This window comes from Linepithema humile, chromosome 5 (assembly GCF_040581485.1).
Source record: "Linepithema humile isolate Giens D197 chromosome 5, Lhum_UNIL_v1.0, whole genome shotgun sequence".
Classification (NCBI taxonomy): domain Eukaryota; kingdom Metazoa; phylum Arthropoda; class Insecta; order Hymenoptera; family Formicidae; genus Linepithema; species Linepithema humile.
In genome coordinates, this window is record NC_090132.1 from 7,003,303 (window position 1) to 7,024,338 (window position 21,036).

The 21,036-nt window shown below is 28.7% G+C and overlaps 1 protein-coding gene and 1 non-coding gene across 3 annotated transcripts in view; both read left to right on the plus strand.

Annotated features, from left to right (window-relative positions):
- The first annotated feature begins 2,086 nt into the window (after positions 1-2,086).
- Positions 2,087-21,036, plus strand: part of axed (axundead) — a 32,292-nt gene continuing 13,342 nt past the window's right edge. Inside the window, exons 1-2 of one of the 2 annotated variants that reach the window (XM_067356307.1) lie at positions 2,087-2,416; positions 2,622-2,659. The gene's annotated coding sequence lies outside the window, so the exon portion shown is untranslated. Of the gene's footprint in view, positions 2,417-2,621; positions 2,660-17,042; positions 17,517-21,036 lie in introns of those variants that run through there. The other variant, XM_067356306.1, reaches the window with a different exon arrangement.
- Positions 12,052-12,124, plus strand: TRNAK-CUU (transfer RNA lysine (anticodon CUU)). Its single transcript has one exon. It is a non-coding gene; the product is annotated as a tRNA-Lys (tRNA).

Below are 21,036 nucleotides of genomic sequence, written 5' to 3' on the forward strand. Positions count from 1 at the left end.
TATATCGATTTCCAATAATGTATTTCTCATCTGATAAAATCAATTTTTTGAAAAAAATCAATAGAGTTTGGAACAAACATATATATAAAATTTTATACTTCTGTAATAGACAATGTCTGCAGAATCAATACAAAGTTTTCAGTATGTTTTAATAGTCTGGACCAAAATTGCATGTGAGATATCTAGCTACTCAGACAATATGCATGCTTAAAAACATTTTTCATATATATAACAGCATTATATGCTAAATCTAATTACAGATGGACGAAAATCTTTTTGTGTATTATACTTCATAATTTTTTATTAAATAAAAGTCTGCAGATAAGTGAAAGAAATAGATTTGTTGAAATTTATTTCGAAATTCAAGAGAGACAGCATACGAGTTAATGATGTGATACAATGGGCTTGTTCGTTTTAGCTGCACTGGGGCAGCTCTGGGTCTGCTCTAAACAAGATAATACAGGACAAACTATTTATCTGTCCTGTATTATCCTGTGTAGAGCAGACCCAGAGCAGCCCCAGTGTAGCTAAAACGAACAAGCCCAATGACAATCACGAAACGTCTAAAAATATTCGTGGTAAAAATTTTTTGTTAACATAGTTAAGTATCTATACAAATTATTTTGAATAGTGAGTGTGTACTCAATTTATTTCCGATGTACATTGATTGTGCAAAATAAAATATCTTTCGACAATCAAAAAATTCTAAAGCAATAAATATACATATACTTTCTCTCATTGTTAGCATTTTATAATAATATAAATTTATAATATTATTTATAATAAATTCGCAAAAATTTGATTTACTATTATCAAACGATGAAGAAACAACTTGATTGCAACATTCACGACAATAATCAACGACAGTAAAGAAAAATAAGAAGTCGTGCAGTTAACTTTGTACGTCGTCTGTGTCGCGTTTATGCTACGCCTAAACTACTTGAGTATACTTTCTGTTTTATGCAGTTAAAAAGTAGTGTATTCATTAATATGTTCACGTTTCACGCATTAATAGCACTTTTTTTATCTTATATCATAACATATAAATGTAAATAAATATGTAAATTTTCATAAATAAATTATTTATCACAATTTTTTCAGCGTTATTTTAAACTCGTTAGCCTTATCTAAGATAAGAATTAATTTTATTGCATTAAAATTCCGCGTTTTTATACATTTACGACGTTTTACTATTTTATATTGTTATATAAATAAATAAATATATAAGTTAACATTAAATATCCTCAAAATAAAATGTTTGAAAAAAAAATATTGTTTCGTATGTATATGTGTGCCGACTTTCCACGCAATAAATCTCGATGAAATAAATTTTGCAAAATATACGGTTTATCAAATCACTTATATACAAATTTATAACTATCAAAATTATTTTTTTTTGTAATATTTATCCTTCATTAGCTCAATTCAATTTTCTTAAATAAATAAATATTCCAGCATCGAGTATCGATCTATTATAAAAGAAGGAATTTTGCGCGATTGATTTACTTAAAGTAGATAATAGAAAATGGAAAATACAAATTATATCTCAATAGATAAGAATTTTGCTTTAAAATTTAAATTTTTTGCATTGTACACACGGTCACAGGAATGCCTTAACACATGAACTTGCACGAGTGTGAATTTCACACAAGCCAATTCAAACGTGCCTCGACTCGTTGACAAATTCATGTGTTAAGGCATTCCTGTGACGAATCTACAGGTAAAAATTTTAAAGATACGATACCATACAAAATACGATAGAAAGCGAAAAATAAAATAAATTAAAGTAAATTATTAATCGAAATTAAAATTCTGAACGCGCGAAGAATATCTTGTAATGTGAAAAATATTATAGTATATCATATTAGGAATTTCGACGGTAACTCACGGCATGGGGAGAGCGGTTTGGTGGGGTTGTTTACATATGCTCAGTAGCCAGCGGACTCTATATCCTTTCTCCCTCGCTCTCACGCTTTCTCTCGCACGCCTTATCGGCACGCACATTCCTTTCCCCTACTCCTTCCAAATAGTACTTTCTCTACGTCACCTTATATCCTTGCTCTTGGACTATTCGCACGGCGGTATTTGAACGAGATAGATCGTTTCACCTGTCGGCGCGTTATCCCCCTCCCCCTCTGCCGCTACAACCCTCATTACTCCTCACAGTTTTCACTTTTCTCCCTCCTTTCTATTCATTACCTGTTGCGTACACTGTAGAGTATCGAACGCGTATTCCGTGCGAGCGATATTCGAGTTTTATTTTTGTTTTAACCTAACAAAATACGCGTCGGGATTCGGGAGTGCCGTTTAAAGTGCCGTGCGATTTTTGGATTCGCGAATGTATATGAATACTTTGAAGACCACTGAGAGGAGGAGGAGGCTCAGAAGCATCAGGTGCCGGTGGAACAACTTTATGGTGAGTAATAATTTATTTACTTGTTGTAAATGTTGCACATTAAATTTATTAAATCGATTAAATATATTAAATTTCAATCAATCTTTTATAACATAAATTTGCTTAGAAAATGAATTGAAAGTTAAATGTATGCAATTATAAGTTTACAAATTTTAATTATGTTTAACGCAGAGTTCTAATCTTTATTTATTTTTGTATTTTACAGATCAACAGAACAACAATTCCACTGCAGCGCATCGACCGGTGAGTCAGCCCAATTTTTCATAATTATTAAAATAATGGATTGAACAATGGGGTAAAAAACATACTTTTGAAACACTTTGCGGACCATTTATTGCTTTTTATTTTTATTGCTATTTTTATTTTTATAATAATTGTATAAAAATACAATATTATTCTGACGTATTTTTTTAAGTATTTTGAGTTGTACGTGTATTCATTAAAGAATTATTTATTAAAAGAACAAAGTACTTATTATTTTGAATAATTTAAATTAAATTCGTTTATATCAGCAAATTTATTATATATATATTTATAAGATATATATTATATTAAATTATAATTACAAAAATAATTTAAAAAATATAATCTGCAAAATGCGTTGTATATCAAAAATGAGCAAAGTGTTTCTTATTTTAATTCATATAAATTAAATTTTTTAAAATTTTAATTAAATTAAATTAAAGAATATTGATTTGAAGAACTATTAGATTACTGCAAGTCGTTGCGCTTTTATGTAAAATTCTTAGTGTTTAAAATTTTCATTTAAATTATGATTACGCATATAATATCTTGCATACATATTATTCTGTTACTTGTTCAAGTAATGTCGGGGTTATTTATGTAATAATTAATGTTTAAAATTGTGAAATGTAAATTTTTGTCTTTTTTATGTGTCGTGTATTGTGTTTGTCTATTGTCTCATTGCCGGCAGCTTGTAACTAATAATGTTCTCAAATGTTATTTGTCTGTGTGTTATCCGTCGTTTGTCTTGTTGAATTTTTTGTTGCGGATGGAAAAAAATAAATATGTGAGATATTATATGCGTAACCGAAACACACATTTGTTTTTTTATAAAAGAAACACACTATTAAACACATAAATTTGAGCCTGAACAACTTTCATCGGCCTAATAACCCTTCGAATTAATATTGTTAGTATGTTAAAATTCAGAGACTAATTATAAATAGATCAACAATAGGTAAAAAGATAGTAGAATATTAAACATATAATCATGTACAAGAATATTTTACATAAAATTATAAAAAGTAAAACCATTTCTTCGATCCATTATTTTAAAATGTATAGGCTAGGACTTAGATTATTTGTTCATGATTTAGCCCTGGAATATGTGTTATGATGCACATACAAAATTATAAATTAAAGGGTACATTGTACATTTTAATATGAAGACCATGAAAATACTAATTTTATAATATGAAGTATATTATTATTTAATTATATAATAAATTAAATATTTATTTTTAATTAATGAAATTTTTTGGTTTATTGCATAGATGATACTATTATATGTATATAAAGAGAAAGAAAAATTAATGAAATAAGTCTGTACAATTATTTAAATTCTTATATAGTACAATGTTAATGTACAATGTTTAATGAAATATCAATTCTATACAAGATTTTACTTAAATTTTTATTTATAATTTTTTATGGTACTCATATTTCATGTATGTACTTTTTTTATTTATTTATAAATTTTATTTATTCATAAATCAGACCAAGATATATTAGGTTATTCGTAAAGTTTGTAGACTTTTTTAATACAAAATAAAAAACAATTGTTATATGTTTACATGATGATTTTTATTCTCTAATGTATGCTCTTTTGTTAGAGATGACTAAAGGTTGTCGAAAACAACGGTGCATATATTATTGAATAAAAATCATTATGTAAACGTAGGAAAATTGCTTTTAATCTTGTCATAAAAATTGCTATGAACTCTTCGAATAAATCAATATATTTTGATTAATTTGATTAATATATTTAACTTTGATTATGTATTTATTTAAATTTTTTTTATTTTTTTTTATATATGAGGAATTATGTTATTTCCCTTTTTCCTTTTCCTTAAACAAGGTAAGCTGTTTGCATTTTTATATCCAGGGTTAAATTTTGTTCAAATTGACGTGAAAAACAAGTCAAAGAAATTCAAAATACATATATATATAATATATTGCAAATACGTATAAATTAAAAATAAAAAGCATATGTTTCGCAGAAACATAATTTAAGAATCTTAGATATTTTCATATTTGAAATAATTTATTCAATAAATAACGCATTTACAGTTACGATTATTAAATACATATGAATTTTTGCTATACGTCAATTTCCTTATAATCTTTCCTAGCTTATCCATACATCCGTGGTCTCATGGCTTAATTGATCCCATGGTTGAGCACGGAAATTCGAAATTTGTGGTCCCATCGATGATGGTTGAGCACGAATCTCGAAACAACGTTGATACGATCGACCGTTGAATAATAGTCGACTATCAACACAAATTTCGGACGCAACTAGCGGAAACTGAGCTGAGCTCTGCGCTAGCGTCCTGTGAGAAACTCCGAGGTAGTGACTCTCCGATTTTGGATGCAAATAGCGGTAACTGAGCCGAGCTCTGCGCTAAAGCATCCTGCGAAAAACTCCCTCTCGAATTTCTGATGCAAATAGCGGTAACTGAGCTGAGCTCTGCGCTAAGCATCTCGCAAAAAATCCCCAACGGTTTCGCGAAAAATTCGGTATAGAAAACTAGGTATAGAATTTTTTATTAGGTAGGTTTTTCTATTAGAGTTTTTGGATAGGTAGGATCTTAAAACTTTTTATTACTTTTTTTTTTTAATTCTTTGCTGTCGATAAACTTTGAAACTTCTGCTTTGGCAGTTAGTTTGCAGTTTATTGATGACAAAGATGATGACAAAACTTCGGGTGGGCAAATAGTAAGATTCTCTTCCGCGAGAGCGGAAAAAGTTTCCAAATAGTAAACGATCGTTATTTGATATTTTTTTGTCATCATAATTGATTATTATGACGACAAAAAGACATCAGATAATTATCATTTGCTATTTGAGTTTCTTGCATATAAAAATTTTAAAACTTTTTATTACTTCTATATTTGTTAAAATTCTTTGCTATCAATAAACTTTGGAACTTCTGCTTTGGTAGTTAGTTTGTAGTTTATTGATGACAAAGATAATAAGAAAACAGTAAGATTCTCTTTTGCGAAAGTGAAAGAAGTTTCTTACATATAAGAAACATCATTTTAAAAGTTTTTTTTTTAATTTTAAGTTTTTGTTAAGAGAAATGTAATCAGATAAATGTCTCAGTGGTTATCTCAATCTGCAACTATATATGAAAAAAACAATTTTTTAAATATTTATAAATATAATGGCCAGAAACACTGGTACATATGAATATTCCATATTCTTTTGCAAATTATTAATTTTAATAATTATTGTTTATTAATTATTAACAATTTTAGTTTTACTTCTGTTAGATAAACTTTAATCTTTATTACGTGTTTAGAAAAATAAGAAAAACATTATCTTGATAGAAAAGAAATTAGGTATTTAATAATGATTAACTCTTAATTGTCTGGCTTCTGGGACATTTATCTTACATATATTAATTTTGTCAAAGTATTGTATAATATATTGTATTTTACATTTATTGTATAATATATTGAATATTGTATACATTGTAATATTTATTGTATAATATATTGTAATATTAATTTGTATTTTACTATTTTGCATTTGATTTTATTAAAACACTTTTTTAACAAATAATGCGTTTTATGTGACAACTTTCCTGTGACATATTCTCTTACATATTTTACATATTTTATTTAAAAAAATTAATGACCTAACTGTGTGATGATTTTGGCAAGTATTAAGAAATTAGAAGCTGTTACCAATGTCAATTAGCTTACAAAAACGAATACAAACAGAGACCATATATAACATTTATATTTACACAATATTAAATATATGTTCAAAATATTGCTAATATTTATTAACAATACAAAATTTGTATATAATATTTATTTCTTAATGTAATATGATTTATATCTACAAAAATTTAAATAAAATAAATTTTATTAAAACAAAGGCAACAAATAGAATAATAACAAATATTAAAAAATGGATTGCAATATCAATTAATCTAGAAAAGTGAATAACTATACACATTATACATATGGACATAATATTAACATATTAGAAATGTTTGAACAAGAAATGTTTTAAAAATGATTATCTCATTCTGCTAAAACATCTGGTGTGGAGTGCCTGCCGAACTTTAACGTGAAAACATCATCATTTAAATGAAACTAAAAATGAGATTTATATTATCACCATAATATGTTTTATCTAAATGATGACATTTTCGCGTTCAGAGTTTAGAGTTCAGCAGGCACATGTTCGTGAACCTAGCATATCATTTTCCAGCAGATCAAAAATAAAAGAGAGTTCTTGTCGCATGCAGTCGAGTTCTATAGTTCCTTATAGTTTTTAGTAATAGTTCTGGTGATTTTATCCAAAAAAACACCAATCGAAAAAATGATCTGCTAACTTCCCGTAGCAGATCATTTTCTAGCAGATCAAAAATAAAAGAGAGTTCTTGTCGCATGCAGTCGAGTTCTATAGTTCCTGATAGTTTTTAATGATAGTTCTGGTGATTTTATAAAAAAAAACACCGATCGAAAAAAATGATCTGCTACGGAAAGTTAGCAGATAAAAAATAGAGGACACTGAACATATATGTGATATGCTGGCCGTATATTGATAGTTCTGTTGATAATTAAAGAGTTTTCGTGTAGTTCTGAGCCAGTACATTGCTTTTCCAAAGAGTTCTGACGACTAAAATAATTAGAAAATTTTTTAACAATTATTTTACCCGAAAAACACGCATTTTTGTACATATATGTGATATGCTGGCCGCATATTGATAGTTCTGCTAAAAATTAGACAGTTCTCTTCTAGTTCTGGGCGAGTACATTGCTTTTCCAAAGAGTTCTGACGACTAAAATAATTAGAAAATTTTTTAAACAATTATTTTACCCGAAAAACACGCATTTTTGAGTATATGTGTGATATGCTGGCCGCATATTGATAGTTCTGCTAAAAATTAGACAGTTCTCTTCTAGTTCTGGGCGAGTACATTGCTTTTCCAAAAAGTTCTCACGACTAAAATAATTAGAAAATTTTTTAAACAATTATTTTACCCGAAAAACACGCATTTTTGAGTATATGTGTGATATGCTGGCCGTATATTGATAGTTCTGTTAATAATTAAAGAGTTTTCGTGTAGTTCTGGGCAAGTACATTGCTTTTCCAAAAAGTTCTGACGACTAAAATAATTAGAAAATTTTTTAAACAATTATTTTACCCGAAAAACACGCATTTTTGAGTATATGTGTGATATGCTGGCCGTATATTGATAGTTCTGTTAATAATTAAAGAGTTTTCGTGTAGTTCTGGGCAAGTACATTGCTTTTCCAAAGAGTTCTGACGACTAAAATAATTAGAAAATTTTTTAAACAATTAATTTACCCGAAAAACGCGCATTTTTGAGCATATGTGTGAAATGCTGGCCGTATATTGATAGTTCTGTTAATAATTAAAGAGTTTTCGTGTAGTTCTGGGCAAGTACATTGCTTTTCCAAAGAGTTCTGACGACTAAAATAATTAGAAAATTTTTTAAACAATTAATTTACCCGAAAAACGCGCATTTTTGAGCATATGTGTGATATGCTGGCCGTATATTGATAGTTCTGTTAATAATTAAAGAGTTTTCGTGTAGTTCTGGGCAAGTACATTGCTTTTCCAAAGAGTTCTGACGACTAAAATAATTAGAAAATTTTTTAAACAATTAATTTACCCGAAAAACGCGCATTTTTGAGCATATGTGTGATATGCTGGCCGCATATTGATAGTTCTGCTAAAAATTAGACTGTTCTCTTCTAGTTCTGGGCGAGTACATTGCTTTTCCAAAGAGTTCTGACGACTAAAATAATTAGAAAATTTTTTAAACAATTATTTTACCCGAAAAACACGCATTTTTTAGTATATGTGTGATATGCTGGCCGTATATTGATAGTTCTGTTAATAATTAAAGAGTTTTCGTGTAGTTCTGGGCAAGTACATTGCTTTTCCAAAAAGTTCTGACGACTAAAATAATTAGAAAATTTTTTAAACAATTATTTTACCCGAAAAACACGCATTTTTGAGTATATGTGTGATATGCTGGCCATATATTGATAGTTCTGTTAATAATTAAAGAGTTTTCGTGTAGTTCTGGGCAAGTACATTGCTTTTTCAAAGAGTTCTGACGACTAAAATAATTAGAAAATTTTTTAAACAATTAATTTACCCGAAAAACGCGCATTTTTGAGCATATGTGTGATATGCTGGCCGTATATTGATAGTTCTGTTAATAATTAAAGAGTTTTCGTGTAGTTCTGGGCAAGTACATTGCTTTTCCAAAGAGTTCTGACGACTAAAATAATTAGAAAATTTTTTAAACAATTAATTTACCCGAAAAACGCGCATTTTTGAGCATATGTGTGATATGCTGGCCGCATATTGATAGTTCTGCTAAAAATTAGACAGTTCTTTTCTAGTTCTGGGCGAGTACATTGCTTTTCTAAAGAGTTCTGACGACTAAAATAATTAGAAAATTTTTTAAACAATTAATTTACCTGAAAAACACGCATTTTTGAGCATATGTGTGATATGCTGGCCGTATATTGATAGTTCTGTTAATAATTAAAGAGTTTTCGTGTAGTTCTGGGCGAGTACATTGCTTTTTCAAAGAGTTCTGACGACTAAAATAATTAGAAAATTTTTTAAACAATTATTTTACCCGAAGAACACGCATTTTTGAGTATATGTGTGATATGCTGGCCGTATATTGATAGTTCTGTTAATAATTAAAGAGTTTTCGTGTAGTTCTGGGCAAGTACATTGCTTTTCCAAAGAGTTCTGACGACTAAAATAATTAGAAAATTTTTTAAACAATTAATTTACCCGAAAAACACGCATTTTTGAGCATATGTGTGATATGCTGGCCGTATATTGATAGTTCTGTTAATAATTAAAGAGTTTTCGTGTAGTTCTGGGCGAGTACATTGCTTTTTCAAAGAGTTCTGACGACTAAAATAATTAGAAAATTTTTTAAACAATTTTATATAATTTTATATAATTATATAATTTTATATAATAAATTATTGAAAAATAATTACTGTTATACAAATAATTTTTTCATATCCTTGAAGTTTTTCTTCGTACGCCGAGTATATTCACAATCATATAGTAGAGTTCATAAAAGTTGTTAACAATTATTTAAATATTAGAAACCAGAACTTTTCTGAAATGTATAGAAGTATTAAATATATAGTTCGAAAAAACCCCCCAATATACAATAACGTATCACAATTACATAAGCGAAAAGATGATAAAAATTGTTAACAATTATTTTTATTACTATTGATGGATATTGTTATTGAGAACTTTCCAATATCAACTAGAGCCTCGATACTTATACGTTCAACAACTTGGCGATATAATTTGTTTACTAAATATAATTAATTTTACCCATAAAATTTTATTAGAAATAAAAAGTTATTGTTTAAAAAATTTTCTAATTATTTTAGTCGTCAGAACTCTTTGGAAAAGCAATGTACTTGCCCAGAACTACACGAAAACTCTTTAATTATTAACAGAACTATCAATATACGGCCAGCATATCACACATACACTCAAAAATGCGTGTTTTTCGGGTAAAATAATTGTTTAAAAAATTTTCTAATTATTTTAGTCGTCAGAACTCTTTGGAAAAGCAATGTACTTGCCCAGAACTACACGAAAACTCTTTAATTATTAACAGAACTATCAATATACGGCCAGCATATCACACATATGCTCAAAAATGCGTGTTTTTCGGGTAAATTAATTGTTTAAAAAATTTTCTAATTATTTTAGTCGTCAGAACTCTTTGGAAAAGCAATGTACTCGCCCAGAACTAGAAGAGAACTGTCTAATTTTTAGCAGAACTATCAATATGCGGCCAGCATATCACACATATGCTCAAAAATGCGCGTTTTTCGGGTAAATTAATTGTTTAAAAAATTTTCTAATTATTTTAGTCGTCAGAACTCTTTGGAAAAGCAATGTACTTGCCCAGAACTACACGAAAACTCTTTAATTATTAACAGAACTATCAATATACGGCCAGCATATCACACATATGCTCAAAAATGCGTGTTTTTCGGGTAAATTAATTGTTTAAAAAATTTTCTAATTATTTTAGTCGTCAGAACTCTTTGGAAAAGCAATGTACTCGCCCAGAACTAGAAGAGAACTGTCTAATTTTTAGCAGAACTATCAATATGCGGCCAGCATATCACACATATGCTCAAAAATGCGCGTTTTTCAAGGTAAATTAATTGTTTAAAAAATTTTCTAATTATTTTAGTCGTCAGAACTCTTTGGAAAAGCAATGTACTCGCCCAGAACTACACGAAAACTCTTTAATTATTAACAGAACTATCAATATACGGCCAGCATATCACACATATACTCAAAAATGCGTGTTTTTCGGGTAAAATAATTGTTTAAAAAATTTTCTAATTATTTTAGTCGTCAGAACTTTTTGGAAAAGCAATGTACTCGCCCAGAACTAGAAGAGAACTGTCTAATTTTTAGCAGAACTATCAATATGCGGCCAGCATATCACATATATGTACAAAAATGCGTGTTTTTCGGGTAAAATAATTGTTAAAAAATTTTCTAATTATTTTAGTCGTCAGAACTCTTTGGAAAAGCAATGTACTGGCTCAGAACTACACGAAAACTCTTTAATTATCAACAGAACTATCAATATACGGCCAGCATATCACATATATGTTCAGTGTCCTCTATTTTTTATCTGCTAACTTTCCGTAGCAGATCATTTTTTTCGATCGGTGTTTTTTTTTATAAAATCACCAGAACTATCATTAAAAACTATCAGGAACTATAGAACTCGACTGCATGCGACAAGAACTCTCTCTTATTTTTGATCTGCTAGAAAATGATCTGCTACGGGAAGTTAGCAGATCATTTTTTCGATTGGTGTTTTTTTGGATAAAATCACCAGAACTATTACTAAAAACTATAAGGAACTATAGAACTCGACTGCATGCGACAAGAACTCTCTTTTATTTTTGATCTGCTGGAAAATGATATGCTAGGTTCACGAACATAGCAGGCACGCCACACTCCAGAAAGCCGCAAGGATGACTGAATCGCACGGTCATTTGGGCTTAGCAAACCCACAGACCTGAGCTCATACACTGCGATCATATATACACACATACACACATACACACACACATACACTTAAACTCACATTACACATACACATAGTGATTAAGGATTTTAGAAGAAAAATAGTTTAAAAGTAAATTAGACTCGAATAATGTACATTAAGTTATGTTGTAAATGGTGGTCAAATAGGTATAGCTTCTAATGGCCTTTATATTTATATTTCAATTAAAAAAAAATATTCTAAAATCTTTTTAACATTGATTAATTTTACTTCTTTAACTAAACTTCTTGACGGTTCTTGTAAAGCCCGGCTAGCTCAGTCGGTAGAGCATGAGACTCTTAATCTCAGGGTCGTGGGTTCGAGCCCCACGTTGGGCGGTTTTTTTTATTTCTGAACTTTCCTTTATTTTTAAAAACTTTACACTTTTAAGAACTTTTTTAAAATTCTATTAATTTGTTATATTCTATAATATTCTTATATCTGATGACAAGAAATTTATAATGTTAGAAAATTAATTTTTGATTCTATTTTTTAATTTTTTTATTTTCTACAGGAAGAGTATCTATATATAATAAAAAAAAAATAAGATAGATATTTTTCTCATGAATACATAATGCACTTTTTACTATAGTGACTCATTATTGTTATGAATACTGGACATCCATCGAATCAGACACATGTGGCGTAAAATGACTGCATAAGGTGAAAGGCCGTCCGTGATGAAGTAAGGAAACTGTTTTTGTCCAGGCTCATTTATCGATGTTTTTGTCGAAGGTAAAGAATATGCGTGTGTTGCGTTGAAGGACTCATATATTGCTGAGAAAAAAAATTTCTAGGTTGACTTTTTGGCCGGTTTGTGCGATCTCTCACAATCTCTCTAATCAGTGTTTCGCAGACTTTCAACAGAATATCAATGTCGTGATATTGTCGGTGATTTACTAAGAAAAATTTCTTTGACAGTTGCAAATATTAATATGTTTAATGCTATGTGCAATAATAAATCAATATTTAGAACGAGATCGAAAAACTTCGGTAAAATCAATCAGAGTATTAAGGTGAGCGTGATATCAAATAACTTTAAATAATATAAATAACATTTGTCACTTCTTTACAATTTTATGATATTTTTGAAGAAGTAATTATTGTACTTTTAAGATTTTTATAATAATTGTTAGATTAAGTTGTTAGACGTGTGACGATTTTAGTACATTAAATTGTTTCTAATATTAAGACAATTTTTTTCTTTATTTACATTTAATATTATTCAAAATAAAAGTAAAGATTCAAAAAATATTTAAAGAAAATAATTAAAGACGAAATTATTTCACAGATTTATTAAGATCCAGACTAATTGAACGTCTGTATTTAATCAAGACATCAAATTGAATACGATTCATCTCAATTACGCGCGAAACATTCTTGAGCATCATTAAGAAAGTTTCGCATCATTTCTTATCTGCTACGGATAAACAGTAGCTCTGTATTACATATATATTATATTCTTGGCACAAATGTAATCTGGCATGTATATATCACTTATTTCAAAAGAAAATATAAATTTGACACTAACTATGAATAAGATAAATTTTAATTATAATTAAATACATTTAATTGATATTTTATCTTACATTTAATTATAAATACATTTAATTATAAGTAGATATATATAAATAGATATACAGTTTGTTCCCAAAAATTCGTTTTAACAATATAATAAATTTAATAACAGATATTTCAATAATTTAAAAATAACTTTTTTCTTAGGAAATCACCACACATTTTATTGTACTATTATTTGTTATACTATTTATTGCTCTGTCTGATATTATCCATTTTTCAATTAACGAATCATCAATTATTTTATAAGAACGTGATTTGTGAAATAAAATATCAATTTTTTTATAATAAAATACTTTCAAATTTTTAAAATATCTATTGAGTTGTTGCATTCTATTTTTCCGTTAGAAGGAAAAGAATTCAGAAAAAAATGTACATAGTCATAAATTTAATCATAAAATCCAAATACTGAGTATAACGATTCACTAACAGAATTTAGTACGAAATATGATCTGTGGAGGTTGCCAGAGAGATCGGATCACGTACAAGTAACTTTGTTGATGTAACACGAATCGATGCATACGCGCGCGAGAAATAAGTGATAAGCAACGATTAGCAAGACAAAATTTCGCCATGTCTGACCAAGCAGGACATTTACTACTTGCCGATCGCTTTTGCTGAACTTTTATTCGCTTAATATTTCTTCAATATTGGATGACAATCGAGTGCATTATAATAATTACTCTAAAATTAATTGATAAAGTAAACATATTTAAAAGAACTTTTAATCAAATAATATGTAATAGCCATTTTTATTGAAATTGCTTTGATAATTTGTGTAAATATATACTAATTTAGTTTCTTATTATTAGATTTTAGTATTATTTAATAAATTATTAATTTTATTATAAAATTTAAATAGCTAATGATTAATAATCAATTGATTATTAAGTATTCATTATTCTTATTATTTATTAATTGTATTTATTAATCATTCAACGATTATATTTGTCAAAATTACTAGTCTGATTACCCAGTAATTGTTAATTTGCTCGCTGAATTTCCTTCAATTTGGTTGCCCAATTTTGTCTAATTTGATTGCCTCTTCTTACTCAACCCTATTGATAATTGAAGAGAGTATTTGAAAGACCCTCCTTCTTTTCATTTTATAGGAAAAAAATTTTTATCGAGTAAATCTAATAAAATAAATATATAAAGATATATTACATACAATGTTTCTCAGCGAATACATCTAGATTCCGATATTTTAGAAGTACGTATCTTTGCCCGGCCATAGTTAAACATTGATTGTAATAAACAATTCCTCAAATTTGCACATGGTTTCCATAAAAAAGCTCTACAAATCAAAATTTTTTCATGACCTACTTTCACATATTTTCAGTGTGCTATCGATCCATTGGACCCTAAATTCCGACTCTAGAATGGACCCTGTCTAAAGCCGGATAAGGTAGCTTGACCCAATTTCGTATGGCTGTACGCTTGCGTGTTCTCGAATCGATATTATCCTTGTCGGCACAGACAGTAGCAAATGCGATTATATATATTTGTGCAAAAATCTATTCCACAAAAATGAATTGAAAGAGAAAAAGTTTTATTTCTTTTTTATTAAGAAAACTTTTATATATATTTTATATATATTTTCCATAACAATTTCAAATGTGTATTAAAAAATTTAAATAATTATCTAAAATTAAAATTAATGCATGCAACATGTATTATACAAATATACATTAAAAATACATAAAATTTACAACATCAATAATTAATTTGTTGCTTATATAATTATATGTAAAGTACATTTTTTTCAAAACTTAAAGCATTTGTAGAAAATCTTTCTCTAAAAATATATTGATCTGGCAATAAAATTAATAAAGTTTGGTTTTTTTTTATCATTCTATTATCTTTAGATTGTTAGTTATTTTGATTCAGAGTATTCGTAGTTTATTCTAAAAGTAATAAAACAATATTATTTATGATATTAAACCCAATTATGTTTCCCAAACTTTTAATTAAAATTTATGATCAATATACATACATACATGCTATGTAAGCTAAATCACAACAAGCTTAGAAGATAATACTACTCTCTATCAGTTTCTTCGTAAGAAGCTATATGTCCCTTGACCTCATCTTCTTGCCTCTCGGATCACATTCTTCTTTATCGTATCGTAGCGGATACGCTTTTGAGTACTACAGAAGATCATTTGGAGAAGCCGAAGAGTTTTGTCGAGAAAATATTGATTAAATCTTATTATTTGTATAATTAAATGCACGCAATAGTATTCACACAGTTTGATTGAAACCAACTAATGATCTTAAAATACTAGATGTAAAATAATTATTTTTAATTATTTTATATCTTAAATTATTTTTTAATTATTTATTGAAAAACATCAAGAAGCTTATTAGTATCTGAAATTTGTTTGTGTGTTTCAATGATAAGTATTAATTTACTTACCGAACCCTATACACTCTGTATGCTCTACTGCATTGTGCATTTTATATTTTTGCATACAGCACTTTGATCCCAGGTGATTAGATTCACTTGCAGTGAATTAATTCTTCGACCGAAAATGGTGCGCGAATTTGCGTTGAATCGGTTTGCCACGGCTGGCCTTCAACCCTGATTCGTGTTAACGCGCCATCAAAGACTAGAAATTGAAACAAGAAGAAATATTACAAGTAAATATATATTTATATTTTTTAAAAACTAATTTTTATTCAGATAAATTCTAAAACATTTTTATCTATAATTAGGATTACGTGTCCATCAAACTTGTATATATTAAAGATATACAAAAAACGGATTGAACATAGTAAAATTAACCGTAAAAATATTAAATATGTATATCATAATCTATAAAATATAATAATAAAAACTAATTAAAATTTTTAACGACTCTTTTATTGAATAAAATAAAGACTTCTTAAATAGTGTATTCAAAGCCTAAGCAAGGTCTTGGAGCTTAATAATATAATGTTTGTCGTATAAAATAAAATAAAAACATACAATTTGACCTCACGTTTAGGTCATTTTCAGTGTAACAAATTTAAATGGTGAATTTTTAATTTGCTTAAGCTCTGAATACACTATTTAAGAAGTCTTTAGTCTATAAAATATATTTTTTTCACAATTTCTCATACATTTTTATTTTAATGGAATCAAAATTTTGTAGTGTAAATTTTTAATTTATACGTTTTGCATATTCGTGACTCGACTTTTTATCTTCTCTATATTTTTTCATATTTTTGTAGAAAACATTTATATTTTGCACTAATTATACAAGAAAAAAGTATTATTAATACATTTATAATTCGCATCGAAATTCAGGAACTATCAACGTAAGATATATTTTTACTGAAAGCATTAGATAGGTCAGTCGTAGTCCATTTCGAAAAGTTTGCTTTAGCTATTTTTGTGAGTTCCCAATATTTATCTAGGTCACGGGCATTTGGATAGAAAAGAGCCTGTTCTTTCTCTTCCACATTGTTCGACTTTACTTGACTTATCGATGTTATTGGAGAGGGTAAAAGGAAAGGTCAATAAAACGATCATGGGAAATCATAATTTGTTGATGTCTATTGATTTTGCGTTTGAAAAATGAAAAGAAATATCTAACATTTCTTTATCCTACCGTGTAAAAGCGTCGGGACACTCGCGTCTGCGCATCGCGAGCCGCGCTATGTATAGACAGCGATACGCCTGGGGCATCGGTTCCTTCGTGCGAATTTATGTATGTTCATTGCAGGGCCGGTCATCGGCCAAAGCGCACGTTGTTTCTCCTCGGTCACGCTGACGTTTCTCTCAAATTGTTCTCGAATCGGTATTATTTTTCGAAACTCGATACAAGTACGTGCATGTGAAGAAATAAGAAATAATAATCCGGAAAAAATTTACGACACGGGGTTGTTTGAGACAGATATAGTGTTATGCATAAAAAGTAGTATATTTTATGACAAATAATATCGATAAATTTTAAGTTTAGAAACTTAGAAATAATAAAAATTGCCTTTTTTGAGTGAGTGAAATTTAGATACAAGTGTTTAAGAGAGTGAATTTCATATCAGCTGATTTCATCGACTGTCTAATAACATCGAATCTAGTATCTTTTAATAAATGGAATCGGCAGAAATATAAGAAAGGATTGTATTCAGAACGGTTTCAATTGGAACCAGCACGAAGAAAATAAGGTAATTACTCAAAATTATAAAATAACAAGGTCCTCAATTAACAGATGTTGTTAGTGCTGCTATTATTATAAGCAAGAAAAAGGTTTAATTTTTCTTAATTTACATATCTGTCAGCAGATAAATCTGCTGTAAATCTGTTGATAATGCTGCTGTAAATCTGCTGATAAATCAATTCAAATTATATCAATGCAATTTATGCTATTTCTTATAATTTTGTATAAGAAGTTATAGAATATTCTAAAATCTCCGATCCTAATTTTAAAATTGAATTCTCAGATACATTCAAAATCAAATTTCATAATTTTATTAATAAAATCATCAAAATATTAACAGTTTTTGAGACAAAAACGATAGAAAAAATAAAAAATTTACCAGAAATAAAATTTGTAATATAAACTTAATACAAAAGCTATCTATAAAACAATTTTGTTATTTAAAAGTTTAATATACGATATTTAGTTATCATGATATTTAATATCAAATATTAGAAACAGAGTTGCAACAGAGAATAACTATTTTTAAAAAATTCTAAGTAAAATTAACTTCCAATTTTTCTGCCTTTTGAATTAATTAAAACTCTATGTACTCACAACAATTTTGCAAATCACAAAATGACGATTTTATATTAATATGATCACCTTACTTTCGTTGTAAAGTGAAATTAGAATTTTTATCTAGCTGAATGTTGTTTCTGAGTTAAATATTATGCTTGGAGGTCGAGAAACGCATATGTATTGAATTGAATATACATAAAGCGCTATCGCGTTTCGAACAATTTCCGCGAGCACTTTGGCGAAACTATTCTTACAGTCACGATTTTGATTTGTTAGAGTCTTTATTTCTTAGCGTTATCAAAGCAATATTTGCCGGCTCAGAAATCGCATGTGCAACTGTGTTTGCACATGCCTGTGGAAAAATTGTAAATTTCGGCACACATAAAACGACGGTACTAAAAGCCAGTAGACGACGGTAAACGAACAAACATTTGTTTTTCGCGCAATTATCTTCGCGAACTAGCGACCGAAAAAACACGGATTGTTTAATCGCGGATAATTATCCTTTAAAGTTTACGATAATCGTTTGTCATATTTTTATTGTTATCTCAAGACGTCATAAACGTTAACTAAATTAGAAAAAATTGTCTAGGAAATTATTCGATCATCATTAATATTAATTAATTTACTTATTATCAATATTACAAATACTTATCAATACTATATTACAAAATCGTACGTAAATTGTGTGTACAATAATTACAAATTTAAGAATAGAATAAAAAATAAAAAATATTTTTAAATAGAATTTAAAAATTTTTTAAACAGATTAGTTATTAATTATACATATATTACATATATATTATTTAATACGAAATCTATTTTCAACTTGCGACATTTCTTCTCGCGAATTTATCGCTGCTATCTCGCTATCGATTCCTATGTTGGTACTTCGCGGAAAACTGTATCGAATATGGGAATTACGCGATATTTCCGACGCCAAAGAAATGTGAGCTATCGATTATTCTGCATTCTCAGAAATTAAAAGTATCGACGTCGTTTTTTAAAATTTAGAAAATTGTTAATATTTCTCTTATTTCTCCATAACATGTTTTGGATTTTAAAATACTTGTAGCTCTAATTATGAAGATGTATATAGAATTAAAGAGTTAAAACCAAGAATCAAATTAATTTGTAAGTGTTCTCTTAAATGTTCAATAAAGCTCACAATTTCTCGATTTGCATTGCTGCATCGACTTAAATTACTTTAATTTTTAACTTGGAAATTAAATTTTGAAATGACAATGTAAAAAATTGTTTTAATCGCAAATATCGACGATGGAAGTCGGTGAAGCCTGCGCGGTGCTCGTGAAAGCGATAAAATCGTTACCAAGCTTGTTGATGTCGCGGGGCAGCTTTTACCCGGCGGAGCACAAACTCTCTTTCCCTCCTCCGAGTGAGGGCGAGTTGCGGACAGAGAATGTAGATACCTGGCCCCAAACTGTACATGAACGGAGAGTATTGATCACGCCGTCGCCGGCGCGACGTTCTGGTACGGCCATCTTTAAAGCAAAATTATTCGCAAAATTGATGCACGTTTCTCCTACGTTATGATTCACAAGATCTTTTTATACATAAAATAATAAGAATAAATTAATTCTCAAAATAATATAATATAAAACTTATCTACTGATTTGTTTGGATAATATTTAAAAAAATTTTTATCTGTTATATTTATATAAACAAATTTAAAAAATAAATTTATATAATTTTTCTAAATATATTTATTAATTAACATTAAAAAAATATTTTAATGCAAAGTGTTAATAGCGAGAACAAGAATGTCGTAACTTTTTTATTAAATTGAATATATCTCTATTAACAATCTGAAAGTTGTAGATTTGTTAAAATTATTTCTGCATTTGGTGATTAAACTTCCTGGTTGAATTAATTTGTATATAAATTTCATAACAAATCCATAGTCGAAAAATTCCGTTATTTACTGATATTCGTTCTTCGACACTGGCTTGAGAATAATAATAGTGTGCACAATCGTCTATGTCTTTATTCAATATCAAATAAGAATAATGCGGCAATCAGATAGTTTGTATCTGATGTGCTGATTTAATTCGCGAGTACGTTGCCACGTAATATTTATAACAGTGATGTTCGGTAATAGCGACACGTGCGCGGGTGAGTAATAAGTTTATGCATTTACATTAATAATATGTGGCATTAATTTTTTTTTATTTCTAACGTAAAGAAGTAAAATTTTGAAAAGTATTAATTAATGAATTTTATACGCTTTATACTTTATTTACACGTGTGTAATTTATACTTTATACTTTATACTTTATACTTTATACTTTATGCTTTATACTTTATTAACAGTGTGTTTTAACTGCTTTGATTTATTACATCTGTAATTTTATCGCATCTGCTAAATAGAGTAAATAATAGAAAATAATTAGTTAGAGACACTGTCAAGTAATCGTACTTTTATTAAACACCTCTGCTGTGATTAACATCTCTGTAAAATTGTCAAGCGGAAATCACACGAACCCGGGCAGCAAGTCCTGGGAAGCAAACTCGAGTAACCCGACACGTGTGTTCGTGTAGATCGGAGTGTTTTTTCAGAGCGTCACGCACGATCTCTCGCTCGAGGTGTGAGTCAGATTATGAAAATGTATCGAGCGCGGCGTTTAAGCACACCAAGAACGTTTAAACATTAACGATACGCTTGAAATACATAGATCGAGGCGGGCTTAAGGTAAATCGACTCGGACAGAAATGAGTCGCGAGTGACTTGGCGTTATATTACCGCATAATTATATATACTCGATGCAGAACGTGCGAGAGTTTCTTTTCAACGTGCTAATCGTCATATTCTCATACAGATGAATGAATCTCCGACGCGATCGTGAACGTATATCTTTTCTGGAAGCGATTCATAATGCATCTCGTAAAATTCTGTTTTGTGCAAATTTCTCTTCTGTACACACACATTTTGTTATTGATGATCAAAA